The sequence below is a fragment of the Rattus norvegicus genome, chromosome 7 (assembly GCF_036323735.1).
Source record: "Rattus norvegicus strain BN/NHsdMcwi chromosome 7, GRCr8, whole genome shotgun sequence".
Classification (NCBI taxonomy): domain Eukaryota; kingdom Metazoa; phylum Chordata; class Mammalia; order Rodentia; family Muridae; genus Rattus; species Rattus norvegicus.
In genome coordinates, this window is record NC_086025.1 from 14,799,937 (window position 1) to 14,814,138 (window position 14,202).

Here is a 14,202-nt window from a genome sequence, read left to right on the forward strand (position 1 = left end):
CTCAGGGATGAAAAATTCGGAGGTCTAAAGTTCCTTAGACTACAATACTGAACAATCTGAATGTTGAAACCACAAGTTGCAGCTTTCATGAGAAGAAAACAATGTCACCTGTTTGGGTTAGAAAGGCAAATTCTGGGAATCCATTAGCGACAAGGCATACCAATATTTGAATTCAATGTAAAAATTCATCATTTGCTGAACTGCTATTTCCTGTTGGTGAATTTCTGAATTTTAAGAAGTTAAAGTAACCTTGATCAGAAGAAGCATCCATATGAAAATAGTTGTTTCCATGAGCATAAAAAAACACATGCCTAGGGGAAAAAATCCCACCCTCTCAGAGAACAGGTGCAGGTAGGAGGGCCTGTGTGTGTTGTGGGGAGTGGGGAGCATTGATCAGGATGTAAGATGAGTAAATAAATTAATGGGGGGGAAATACCATATGCCCTGAGTGTAACTATTTTCTTCCTGCTAACTTCTTGTTTATTTAGTGATTAGAATTAATATTTACCTACCTGAAACAACACAAAACATGACACTGGAAAGATGGGAATTGAAAAAAATCAACATTTGTTTATATAGACTTCTAATCCTTGAGGAAAAAGGAATCTTTCAGTCACATCTCTTATATCTCAGGCTTTCCTTGAACTCCATACGCAGTCAATGATGACCTCAAACTTCTGATACTTGGGTATCTACCTCCCAAATGCTGAGACTGCAGGTAAGAGGGGCACCAGGGATGATGTGATATGATATGAAACCCAGGGATTATGGAATGTTAGGCAAGCTGATCTACAGTCTCTGCTCTGTCAGATATTTTTAAAAGAGCAGAATGATGTAAAACACCAGTGTAAATCAATCAGCTCAGGAAGGGCCATGCTCTAAGGTAAAACTGCTTATCCATCCAGCAGGGAGGTGTGCACAGGCAATAAGTCCAGCACAAATTGTCCAGGATTATGGAACTCTGTCTGTATTACCAGTTTGCAAGGCAGATTTTCTATTATTTTTTCTTGCACTTTTCTCAAATCCGTATGCTCATATTTTTGTTTGATCAATTTACCACAAAGGATATTTCACTTTTAAAGTTCTAACGTGAAAACAAACAAAAACACGACCCACAGCTTAAACGCACCGTTTTTCCAAGCTTAAAGTACTCACTTTGGAATCAAACTTTTTCTGTCTGACTAATGTTAACTAGTAAAACATTTACGGATAAGACCACAACACGCTGAGCACGAGAGATCAGCGTAGGGGTGGAGGATAGGAGTGCTACATTTGAGTCTTTAGAATCAGTTGCTGAAACCAACACAACACTCAGTGCAGGCCCAGAGGGATTCCGAGAATTCCTACTTCTCTCACACAATTAGCAATGGACATTAAGCCGGAGAAAAGACTCAGGAAAGGATTATAAACTACCATGCTCATACCCAGCATTGACCGTAGGCAGAGTGCAGGCTGCATCTGGCACTTACCACACAATGCCTCATTTCTATGAACTTTAACCAAATACTGTGGTGAAAACTGAAGAAAGCTGTTAGCACATGCCTTGGTAAGCACAAGCAAAATCCTAGAACGCCAAGACCAAGGAAGTTCAGATAAAAAACCCCACAGGGATGGTGGCTGTTCATCCCAGAGCAACATGATAAATTCATTTTTACTTAACTCTGTATGTCTATTTCTCTTGTCCACTCCTGAACTTAGGGTAGGTTCTGGGGAAATTCATGGAATGACATCAAGACTAAGTACCTCACTGGAAGTGCTTTGGACCACCCTCAGCCCTTTGTCCCTTCGGGACTGTTACATACCTGGGCCGGAGCTGAAGAAGCCGCGTAGGCTGTTTTCCAGAAACTTCGGGATCTTAGCGAGGGGTGCTGCTGCCAATGCAAATGAGGCGTCTTCCAGAAATTTCGGAGTCTTACTGAGGAGAGTTGCCGGTGCGTGTGCAAAAGCCTTCTTAGGCGTTTTCCAGAAACTTCTGGGTCTTGGTGAGCGGGGGCTACAGTGATGTATAAGGATTGTAGCTGCCTTTTGCTTTTCCTGATTGGTCTGGATATGGCATCCCACCTAGCCTCCTTTTGCCCCATACAAGGGGTCCTGATGGACTGGTTTCTAGACAGGCAGGTGAAATGGTCACTCTTGGGCAGCTGGCTAACTGTAGGCCCACTATACCCAGGTTTCTGAGCCATACAGATGGCTAGCCATGTTTTAATCTTTTAATATTTAATTCATTTTAGTGTACGAGTGGGAAACACATATAACTGTCCATCACACACACACACACACACACACACACGCACGCGCACGCGCGCGCGCACACACACACACAAAAGAACGCGCGCGCGCACGTGCAACACGTGCATGCCCCTGTGCATGCCCTCCCCCACGTAACACACGGCACAATGCATAAACGCACATTTAAATGTGCTGGCTCGCGCATGCGTGGTGTGCACATGTACTTACGCACACAAAAACGCATCCACTCAGAGGCACACCGGAGAAACTACTAACTAAAGTCAACACTCCCTGGTTCTCAGCTTTAAGTGTTTTGTAATCTCATGAAAACTATTTTCATATGGATGCTTCTTATGAACAATGTTTCTGTGACTTATTAAAATCCAGAATTTCATCAACAAAAAAGAATATCAATGCAGCCAAATAATGGGAATTTCTTCCACTGAACTCAAGCATTGGTATACCTTATGACTTATTCCCAGAAATTGGATTTCTTAATTCTATCAGGTGACATTTTTTTCTCTCCCAGGAATACTACAGATTGTGATTTCAACATTCAGATTTTTCAGTTGTAGTCTCAAATACTTTGGTTGAAAGTTTTGTTTCGTTTTGTTTGTTTGTTTGTTTGTTTCAGCCCTGAACTTCCAGCCTTTTTATTTGGGCTGATGACACTTAGGATTCGGACTTTTGTGAAGAGGTTCAGAACTCTTTTGAAATAAGGCCACAGTCTAAGGTGTTTGAGGTTAATCCCTCAACTCCTGAATTTCAGGGCACATAATTTAACCCAACAATTAGAATGCTTGGAGAAATTGGCCCAGGCCTTTAATCCCAGCATAGAGGAGACAGAAACAGGCAGATGACTGTGAGTCCCACCATGCTCATCCAGGAGAGCCAAATCTAGTGAGATACTTGCTCAGAAAAACAAAAACTAAAAGAAAATGATTCTTGTGAGAGAATCCCAGCACTAGGGAAGTAAAAGACATAAGATTGGAGTACAAGGTCATTTTCAGTGAGTTTGTGAGCAGAAAGACTAAATGACACCCTTTTGAGAAAAGAAGCGCGCGCGCACACACACACACACACACACACACACACACACACACACACGAGGAAAAGGAAAGAAAAGAGAAAGAACAAATAGTTGGTTTTTGGCCATAGCACTTAAGTTTATCCAGACTACTAATACAAACCCTTCTCTGCTTACAGAGACGAGCCCTGTTCAGCCTCTGTGTTTGTTTGTTTGTTTGTTTGTTTGTTAGTTAGTTTCTGTTATGATTCAGACACATTCAGGAGGGTCTCTGGCCCTTCCTCTCATTCCACCTCCAAGGGTCTGACCTTGTTTACTGAAGCATCTTAGATCTAAAACTCTCTAAAAACGATGAACCATATGTGAGAGCACAGGATTAGAAGTCACAGGAGATAAACTCTGATCTTTTACTTTAATTACGTGTCTCCTTTCTTTTTAATGTATAGCTGTCATACATCCACCAATTGTTGAAACAGGACTCAACTCAGAAGACAAATACCAAATTGCCATAGTTGAATTTTTCTGAGGATTCTCATCCCAATGGCTCCACAGTGCACAGAAACCTTTATGCCCAAGGCATCATCAAATCACTTTGAATTAGACAATGCAGAGTTTATTCCAGTGGGGAGAAAACATCGCTCACTCGCCAAGTGTTCAGTTTAATGTTTCCCCAAATAACAATGGCTCCCTGGCAAAGCAGGAGCTGCAAACACTCTGGGAGATGTTTACCTCCTGGCTGCAGTCAGAAAAGCAGAGCAAAGCAGATGATTTCTCAACTGGTCTTGGAGCAGTTTCTCATCACTGGGCATTCCAAGGACAAGTTTGCCTTGACAGAGAAGTGGAAATCCTGTGGCAGAAACATGGGGAGATTCATGCAGGGTCTGACTCATGAGTGCTTGAAGCCTCCTGTCATGTTACCTGGGGTAACAGATTATTATGAAAGGCAGTCATGTGTAATTGGGAAGAAATTCTAAGAAGTTATTGTAGTTTTTGTTACTAAGGAGAGTTTTTCCCTCCTCCGAAATGGTTATATGGAAAATTTTCACTACTCTAAATTAGCTTGAATAAATCGAAAGGGTTCCATCAAATGTTTGATGGTTCTAATTAAATATAGTATATTTATATGGTTTCAGAGGGACCGAGGAGTTGACATATGGGTAAGAACTTAAATGTTTTAGAGGAAATGCCTTCTGTCTGGAGGATGTCTCAGTCAGGGATATAATCATATTGCAGTCATGAAAAATTTGTTCGGCCCTCAGCTCACATCTAAAGATCTGGCTCCCAACACTAGTCTCTGATCCCTATACCCGAAAGGCAGAATCTGGGGATTGAAGTAACTACCTGGCTTTCCAAATTGGCTAATACATGTCAGTAAGACACCATGTCCACAAAATCTTAGGTTACAAAATTGTAGAGTAATGTTTCTGATGTTGAAAGACATCTGTCACATGCATATGCACCAGTGGCACACTCATAAGAAATGCCTTTGTTGAACATTGGTGCTTCAGTGGAAATTTTCAAACTTTGAAAGACTTGTTGTAAATGTAAATATATTGGATGTTCTTTCAGGATCTTGATTTGCATATTTCTTAGTGACAGAAATTTCCTAAGTGGAGACATTGTTCAAACACCCCACATTCACATTGTAAGAGGTCATTGTTATGTAAATAATTTCTTCTTGTCTTATATATTTTAATTGTGATTTCAGTTTGTTCGTGGTTTCTTGATTTTTGTTTTTGTTTTTGTTTTCCTATTTGAGGTATGGTTTCATAGTGTAGCCCTGACCAACTGAGAATTTAGGTGTATATTAATAATCCCTCTTCCTACAACAATTAACCAGAGCTTCCAGGGACTAAACCACTATCGAAAGACTAAACATGGACTGAACCAGGGCTCCAACTGCATATGTAGCAGAGAATAGCCTTGTTGGTGCACCAGTAGAAGGGGAAGCCCTTGGTCCTGCCAAGGTTGGACCTCCAGTGCAGGGGAGTATGGGGGACAGTAAAGGGGATAGATGGAGGGAATACCCATATGGGGGAGGGGGAGGAGATGGAGGGCTTATGGACAGGAAACCAGGAAATGGAATAACGTTTGAAATGTAAGTAAAGAAATATATCTAATAAAAAATAATCCCTCTTCCTCTCAAGTGAAGGATTGTAGTTGTAGACACACACAATCCACCCCTCTCCCTGCCACCCCATGCTGTTTGTTGGAGTTCTTTTACTCTGTAAGCAAGTATTTCTTTCAGTTTGTCTTATTCCAGGTTCACACCTGGGCTTTATCTTAAATTCAGAATTTCATGATTGAAATTGAATTCCAAGTAAACTGCTGCCACAATATCCAGGTGTCTTTCTAAGATCAGAGGCAGTGTGCATCTTGTGCCAACAATGGTTAAGTGTTGGGCATGTTTCACACAGGCGTGAGTGCTGGTGAGGACTCAATAATAAATAAGCTGTGGCCTCCTCAAATTAAAACTTTCTTGTCAAAACATCTTTGAACAAAGGTAGTTGTCTAGGGCTAGTATTTAATGGAAGGGACACAAAAAAATATAGGTATTAGAAATACAGCTCACTCGGACAGAAAATGAAGTGGCAGATAGGGAGGGGCCACTGACAGACTAATGGTTAGAGGTGGGAGATGGGAAAGCCTCAAATACTTTAGAACAAACATGGACCATCAGGAGGTTTCTAGACAGAAAGTAGTAGTTGTCTGTCTGAGGCCAAGACACCAAGACAGCATGTCTTGCATAATTAATGTAGAGATCATGAGGAGTCCAGACAAAATATAACAATTACCCATAATTAATCCCACCGAATAAATGAGTATAAAGACCATCTCACAAAATTTTTGTCCGGAAATACCAGTCATAGAGCTAAGTTAAAAAAAGAAAAAGACAAGCTATTTTGAACAAACAGATCCAGTTTAGGGTATCATCTACTGTAAGGTGTAAAAAGGAGTCCAGAGATGGGAAACCTCAGGGGATTCTGTGTCAGACATTTTATGGGCTCCTTTGGGTTCTCCCCATCTCCAGTCTTCTTGCTTGGTTCTACCCAGCCTTGGTCTCTTTTTCCCAAGCAACACATTTGGTAATAGTTACAATATCTTACTTATGAGGTTTTGGGGAGGAGGGACAATTCCTGGAATAATGTGTAGCCTTTCTTTTATTTTATTTTATTTTATTTTATTTTATTTATTTATTTTATTCATTCTGGCACATATTTCATTTTGACCTCAGTTTTCCCTCCCATCTCTCCTGTTAGTTCTTCTCTTCCCAGCTCATCTATTTCTCAGATCCAGCCCTCCATTTCCCTGCATAAAGAAGTGGCCACCCATGAATATCAACCGAACATGGCATAACAATTTACAGTAAGTCCAATCACATCCCTCCATATTGAGGTTGAACGGATGAGGCAACTGAGCATAAATGCATCTCAGTATGAGTAAAAGGGTTCAAAGGCAGGCAAAAGGTCAAGAGGCACTACTGCTCTCACTGTTAGGAGTCTGATAAGAACACTAAAGTACACAACTGTTACATGGAGAAGACCTAGTACCAACCCATACAGGCTCTGTAATTGCTGTTACAGTCTATGAGCCCTAGTTTGTTGATTCTGTGGGCCAAGTTGTGTGGCATCCTTGACACTTCTGAAATGAGTAACCTTTCTTAAAGGGCCAGTCCCTGTTTAACAGCTTGGCCCCCTTTCATCTTATCTTCATTCAATGTTAACAAGTTGAGGAAAACATTTTGGCTAGACATTACAGAGACATAACGTTGTGTTTTTCTTAGGGACAGTGACTCAACACTTGCAAACACAGTGTGAATAGTGACTTTAGAGAACAGAACTTAGGAGTGTCAGGATAAGATCACTAGAAATGAGGGATAGGCCCATGAGCTAACCCAGAATCTAGGGATCCTTTGTAAGGAGTTTGAGGGTAGGTTTTCTGTCATTCAGTGATTAATTGACAGTGGTCACCTGGCTTTGTTTACAAGTCCACATTTCCATGAACGGCAGGAGACCCTCTTTTCATGGAACATGCCCTTAAAAGAAATAGGCATGCATATGAAGCAACAGAAAGTACCAACTCCAACACAAGATAATGCAAGGGTACTTTTGGAGATCCCCAGAGATATGTTCAGGTGAGTCAGGAAGCTAAACAGAAGATGATCCTTGTATGGATCCCTTCTTGGACACAGCTTCTCTGGCTGTCTTATTTTCACAGGACATGAAAATACAGAAAATGGCTGCCAAACTCTCTGGAATGCTAGTGTTGGAAATAGTAATATTAACAGTATTGGAACTGTGAGGGATCCCCTCCTTACTTTCCAGAGAGTACGGTATCCAGAGCTTGAAGAGGGGAATGTTTTTATGGAATCCCATAAATTGTCAAAAGAAGAAAACAAGGTACTTCCAGGTCTCAGGAAATGTTCCTGAGGGCATCTTCTTCTGAGGATAGCCATATGAAGGCATAACCAGTGTTTCCCTCCAGGACAGAGCAGTCTGAAGACACCGGAGATGGCCACAACACCACTGATGTAAATGGTGGTATTATTTATCTCAGAAATAAAGGAGTTTCCCTTTTTCATTATCCAGAAAGATGAATATTCTGAGCCTGATATGGAAGATGTTTCTTATGGAATGCCTCAGAACTTAGGAAGAACATTGTGTGGTACTTCCCAGTCCCTGGAAGAGTCTATGTGGGCAGCTTGTTTTGAAAATATCGCTATAGAGGTACCTGGGTTCCTCTCTAGGCCAAAGCAGCCTACCATAAGCCTGTCCCTGTTTTCCAGCATCATGAGGCATATTCCACCTGTGAGGGTTGCCAGGAAAGAGGCTAGAGAGACCCCCAAACTACACAAATGTGAGGAAAGTTCCAGAACCTTTAAATATCCCAGCACCTCTTCATCCACCAGAAAACACACAGGAAAGAGAGGCAATTTTTCTATAAGGAGTGCCAGAAAGGGTTTTACTAAGTCTCAGAACACTAAGTTTATGAAGTCATAATGTTTGGGTCTAATAATCTTTAAGGAAGACCCTAGAATCAAGTAGTATGCAATTGCAAAGAGCATTTATCCTGCAGAAATTACTGGCATGCAGTAGGTCAATCATTCATCAAAATGAGGGGCTCGCTTGCCCCCTTTTATGCAGTACTACAGAAAATTTGCAGAAGAATTGGGTAACATCTTATATGATTGGTAGGGGCAAATCAGTGACATTAGTACAATTTTGATTAGCTACTATGTTAGTTTCACTATATTTGGTAAGACCTTGAAGGGTTTCAGTGACCAGCTCTGTTCTGACTTTGTTCTAGGAGCTGACTCAGGTCCAGACTTATCCTTCCGAAGTCAGTCATCATTGACCAAAGGCCCATTGTCAGTGGCTCCTTTTGAGGAGCTCATTACGATTCCCGGGGAATTGATAATTTTTATTCTCATGGTTTTTGGTATACAAGACAGAAAAGCCATTTATATGAAGTACATGTAGAATGCCCTTCAGATACAAGACCAAACTGCAGGGTTATGAGAGGATTTCACACAGGAGAGAAGCCTTACTCCTGCTCTCTGTGCAATAGTAGCTTCCGCCAGTCATCCACATACCACCGTCACCTGAGGAAGTTCCACAAATCAGAATGAACTGTGGACCTTAGAAGCAGGGCTTCACGCAGCCCCAGTGTCTCATCTGCACATAAAGAAGCATGTAGGTTCTCAATAAGAGTTAGCCAGTGAGGATGATTCACTTAACATTCAGATTGTTCCTTCCATGTGCTGTCCCGTGCCTTTGGCATGTGAAGGCAAAAATGAAGTTTTTGTCAGTTTGTTTACTAAAGTTTTCTTCCAGTTACCAGCTTTGGCATCTATGTGGTGGTTAAACTGAGGCAGGCAGCCATTAGGGGTTAGTGTTTAGTGCCACTGACAGGGATGGATCCAGATACTTAACAGGAGCTGCTGCCAATGGCAGGCAGTAATTAGAGAAGTTACTCAGCAGACTTTTCCCTGTGGGAACAAAGCTTAATTTGCTGGGGCTGCAGAAAAACTCTGAACTCTTTAAACAACTTGGGGCCAGTGAGAAAGAGAAGGAAAGAGAGAGAAAAATAACACACACACACACACACACACACACACACACACACACACTGAATAAATGAAACAAAAGCAGAGTCCAAGGACCTCATACATACAACCATATACATGCATACATACATGCATACATACATGCATACATACATACATACATACATACATACATGCATACAGATAGATATATACACATTCATACATTGAATGGTTAGAACAAAGCTCCAGAAAGCAGGCTTTAAGCATTTCACACATACACATGCAATCATACACACACACTATTGGTCGATAGAGCAAGCTCCAACACACACCCAGACAAGCTTTACATGTATGTATGCACACACATTGTTGATATATGGAAGGAACAATATTCCAAACCTCTACACTTTATTTTTCCTTCCATAGCTTACATATCCCAGCAAAACCTTTCACATGGTATAAAATTACAATGTGATTACACTTGACTTTTCTTCTAGTAAATAATTGTGAAAAGTATGTTCCCCAATACATTTACAAGATATAACATCACATGGCCCAGGTAAAGAAAACAAACTATTTCCCAAAACCCACATACATTTGTAGCTAAGCAGCTTGCTATAGATTCACAAAGTATACACAAGCAAGGTAGTTTTCTCTGCCATTTTCTCTTACTGGCAGGAAGCAATTTGTGGTTACAAAGAAAGTAGATATTTTATTATTTACATTTAAAAGTAATCTTGTAAGAACATTAAAAGATTCATAAATCTAAACTTTTATATAGAAATCAGTCATATGTACCTTAAATCCTCAGAATATATATACTTATAAGAAATTTTTAATAAATCATATAAGAAACCTGAGGGCAGAAATGGGTATAAGAAATCTGCCTCAGTGAGAGTCATGCCAGCCAGTGCCATTGTTCTTGTTCCCTGATTATAAAAGGTCTCTAGATTAACTAATAAGATTATGCCTTTCTGAATAAACTTCACATTGTTCCTTAAGACTATTTTTTTACATCAGAACCAGTAGTAAAAACATCTCAACCTAGCTTCACTAAACAACTTTATATTTCCAAATGTTTTCTAAGGGTCATTGCTGACGATCCATATCTCTAAGTTCTTGCCTAGGTTGGTGAGAGAATCATTAATCTGCTCCAGCAGCAATGCCTGAAAGAGAAAAAACATTATTACTGTGAGTGCCAGAGATACTGTCCAGTGAGGGACTGGAAGCCACCTTAAAGTATTCATATAACTCCTAGATAAAAAGGGTTGTGAAGGTAGCAAGCAGAGCAAAATTCTGTAACAGCAAGAAATTTCTGGGGTCATGCCATGTAGAGGCTCACCCACGTGGCTATGGTACCCAGTAGGCAGCTTGCCATGAGTTCTAAAGCCATTTGTCGTTCCTCCTGCATGGCCCTTGTCAGTTTTCCAAGATAAATACTGGCTGTTATCTGATTTCCCAGTAATAAATAAATGGTGATGGCTCTGCCTTTCTCCTGTGAGTTAGGTTTCTTGTGGGTTTGTGTATCCTGCGTGTTAGTGGGTACCAGTGTGTTGGGCTCTTGCACCTTACCTTTCACTTTATTTGAGACAGAGCCTTTCTTGTTTCGCATTTTGTTCTCCAGGCAAAGTGACTCTGAAGCACATACAAATCCTCTTGTCTTCATCCTCTATACCTCCTAGGAAGCTGATATGACAAATGTCTCTGACACTGGATCTGCCCTTCCAAAATCTTATCTTATGTGTGTGTGCTTAAGTGTATTATGCATGTGTGCTTAAGTGTATATATTTGCACATTATGTTTCAAAGAGCTCTTGTATATCATTGGCAATTCTTATGACCCTACTCTAAATATCTAATGCTGTAAGAAGTAAATGTATATACATTTCTAGAAATACGCTTTCCCATAGCTTGCCCCTTTGTTCTCATCATGAATCTGAAGTCTCGTTGCAGCCTGTTTGCCCCCGATCTGATAGAAGATAGCTACCTCTACGGGTGGTATGAACCCTTGCTGTCTCTTCTAAATAAGCACAATCTTTTTATCTGTTGTAAAGTGCTGAGACAACAGTTTGAAAAAGTCAAGTTTTCTCTAACTGACATTTTCCGTGTGGAGTGACCACAGGTTATTTTATTATAGCGTTTTTAAAACAGACTTTATTATCTAATTATAAACCATTTTTCATTCATCACATTTTACATTTTTTTTACCTTGAAGTGGATGTCATACTTTAATTAAAGAGCCACAAACACACAGAAGAAAAATTATATATGTGTGTATATATATATATTGCCTCAATACCCTAATTTTTACAAACAGAAATATTAAATTCAGAGACACCCACAGACACTTCACCCCCCCCACCTCTGAAAAAAAATTTAAATCCTGGACTTATTGTTGAAAAAGGACTGTGATATAATCAGTACTGGAGTACTTTGTGCGTGTGTGTGCGTGTGTGTGTGTGTGTGTGTGTGTGTGTGTGTGTGTGTGTGTGTGTGTGTGTGTGTGTATGGAGGGAGCTGTTTGTTTATTTTTGTTTTTATAATGTATTTATTTTATAATTTATTTATTTATTTATTTTTCTGTTGTTCTTTTCAGACACACCAGAAAAGGGCATCCGATTTCATTATGGATGGTTGTAAGCTACCATGTGGTTGCTGGGAAATGAACTCAGGACCTCTGTGAGAGCAGTCAGTATTCTTAACTACTAAGGCCATCTCTCCAGCCCGTGTGGGGCCTTTTTGTTTTGTTCTTTGATAGTTCTGGATATTGAACTCAGGATCTTGTATATTCTGACAAACTATTATACTACCAAGCCCAGGACTTCATTTGGCCTTAAATACAGAGCCTCCCTTCATTCCAGGTGCTCTCCTCAAACCCCCAACTCTCTGACCTTGGCTTCCTGAGTGCTAGAAATGAAGGTGTGCATATCCAGTTCTGTCCACTTTTGTCTATCTGCTGAGACAAGCTCTCACTAAGTAGTCTTGAGGTCCCAACCACCCTTATAAACAACTAGGCTAGTCTCAAACTCACACACATCTGCCTATCTCTGCATCTGACAGGGTCTGCCACTTCACCTCACCTAATTATTCTTGAAAAGTTCTTAGGTTAACTCTGATGTCCTGCAGGCCAAGGTAGTAATTAGAGTTTGACTGGGCTGCTGGTAGTTTTCTGTCTTTGAGTGTGTTGGAAGCTTTCTTTACTGATTTCCTGGGAGTAAGGAAGGACTTGGCCTCTGGCTTTCTGAGTTCTTGTACATATTTTTTTTCTTCCCTGACACCCTAGAATCTGGGGGTCTCTATAGCCGTGGGACTCCTTTTCTTGCTCTGAAGTGTATGTGGATCAGATCTCTTTTTTTTTTTTTTTGAGATTTTTTTTGAGATTTTGTTTTCCCCTTGTGATATTTTCTTGCATTTTTACATTTTGTTTATCTGAAGTTTCTCCTATCGGTACCAGATGTGGAAATATTTCTTCACACTTGTCTGTCACTTTTGGTAACTTGATATCATTGCTGGCCTTTTTCTTCTGGGGTCCATGCCCTTCCTTCGCTTTTACACTAAACCACCTTGAGTTAAAAGCATTCTTGGACTTTTTCCTTAACATGTTTTCTTCCTCAACTTTTCCTTTTCATTCTTTCTTTTTTCCTTTAGTTCTTTTTTTTTCTTCACGATATAGAAAAATATGATGTTTTCATTCCAATATGCAACATACTAGGAAAAGATGGAAACAAGAGTTTCACACTCTGCCATTTCTCTGGCAATTTTTTAAAGCACTTCTGAGACAGCCAGAATGTTTTCACTGATGTACTGAGTCTCCATTCCAGTGTGACCGATATGTACAGTACTGCAAGAGCCATGCTTGGAGATATTTAAGAAATCTATGCATATTGTAAACACCATAGTTTAAGGCAGTAACAAAATGTATTCCTGATAACTAGAAGTCTTAAGACAATGTCAATTAAAACTGTCTAACTATGTTTCCACTCTCTCTCATATGCTCAAAAGCTATGAATTACTTCATCCTTAAGGCAAAAAAAAATGTACTTGCAACTAAGAGTAGACACTGGAAAACTGGTAGGGAAAAATTAAGCTGTATTTTGCCTGAAAAGTCTTCAAATTATAAACAAGAGGATTATTTGTTTGTCTCTGGTTTATATGTATCAAATAAATAATATAGTTTACCTTTCTGGGTTTGGTGTCTGGGATGTGGGCGTGGGGTAGATTGGGGGAGGGGGAGGGGGCAGTCTCTGGTTGCCTTTCCTTCAATCTCTGCTCCACTCTGTCCCTATATTTCCTTTAGATAGGAGCAATTCTGGGTTAAAATTTTGGAGATGGGTGGGTGACCCTATCCTTCAACCAGGGAGGGCCATGCCTAACCTCTGAGTGTGCTCTTAAGAGGAGAAGGTTTTTTATTGTAGGTATGAGGGAGATAAGAGACATGGACACTAGAAGGGTACAGGGCAGGGATAGAGAGTAAGTAGTACACTAGACATGGTTAGCTGACTGAACCTGGCCATGAGAAGAGAGAGGCAGTGTGAACAAGAGAAGAGAAGAGAGAAGGTCAAGGGAACCAAGAAAACAAAGTGCCAAGAGGAGAAACAAAAAAAGCACCAAGAGCCCAAGAATACATGATCAAAATGTCTGAGCTTATAGGAAAGAGAAAAGGGAAGGAAAGAGAAGCTCAGGGATAGAAGGGTTTAGGGGACAGGGAAGTGCTGAGAAGTGCTAGGATTTTGTAAGAGGTCCTTGCAATGCTGTGACAGTCTGGCAGCCAGCATCCCCTTTAATACATTAATAAGCATCTAAATTAGCCTCTTGTCCTGAGTGTCTTCGGAAACAAAACAAAATTGAGTCATTTAAACTGTGCAGGATGCTGGTTGTTAGGAAACATCTCTCCAGGG

At 40.4% G+C, this 14,202-nt stretch overlaps 1 long non-coding RNA gene and 3 pseudogenes across 1 annotated transcript in view; 2 read left to right on the forward strand and 2 right to left on the reverse strand.

The window, feature by feature from the left end:
* The first annotated feature begins 3,860 nt into the window (after positions 1-3,860).
* On the forward strand, positions 3,861-8,611 carry Zscan4f-ps1 (zinc finger and SCAN domain containing 4F, pseudogene 1; annotated as a pseudogene).
* A 923-nt stretch (positions 8,612-9,534) lies between these two features.
* Positions 9,535-14,202, reverse strand: part of LOC108351412 (uncharacterized) — a 106,477-nt gene continuing 101,809 nt past the window's right edge. Inside the window, exon 3 of the long non-coding RNA XR_010053578.1 lies at positions 9,535-10,471. This is a non-coding gene — a long non-coding RNA (uncharacterized LOC108351412). The remainder of the gene's footprint in view (positions 10,472-14,202) is intronic.
* Positions 11,068-11,288, forward strand: Vom1r-ps98 (vomeronasal 1 receptor pseudogene 98; annotated as a pseudogene).
* On the reverse strand, positions 12,341-13,201 carry Rsl1d1-ps1 (ribosomal L1 domain containing 1, pseudogene 1; annotated as a pseudogene).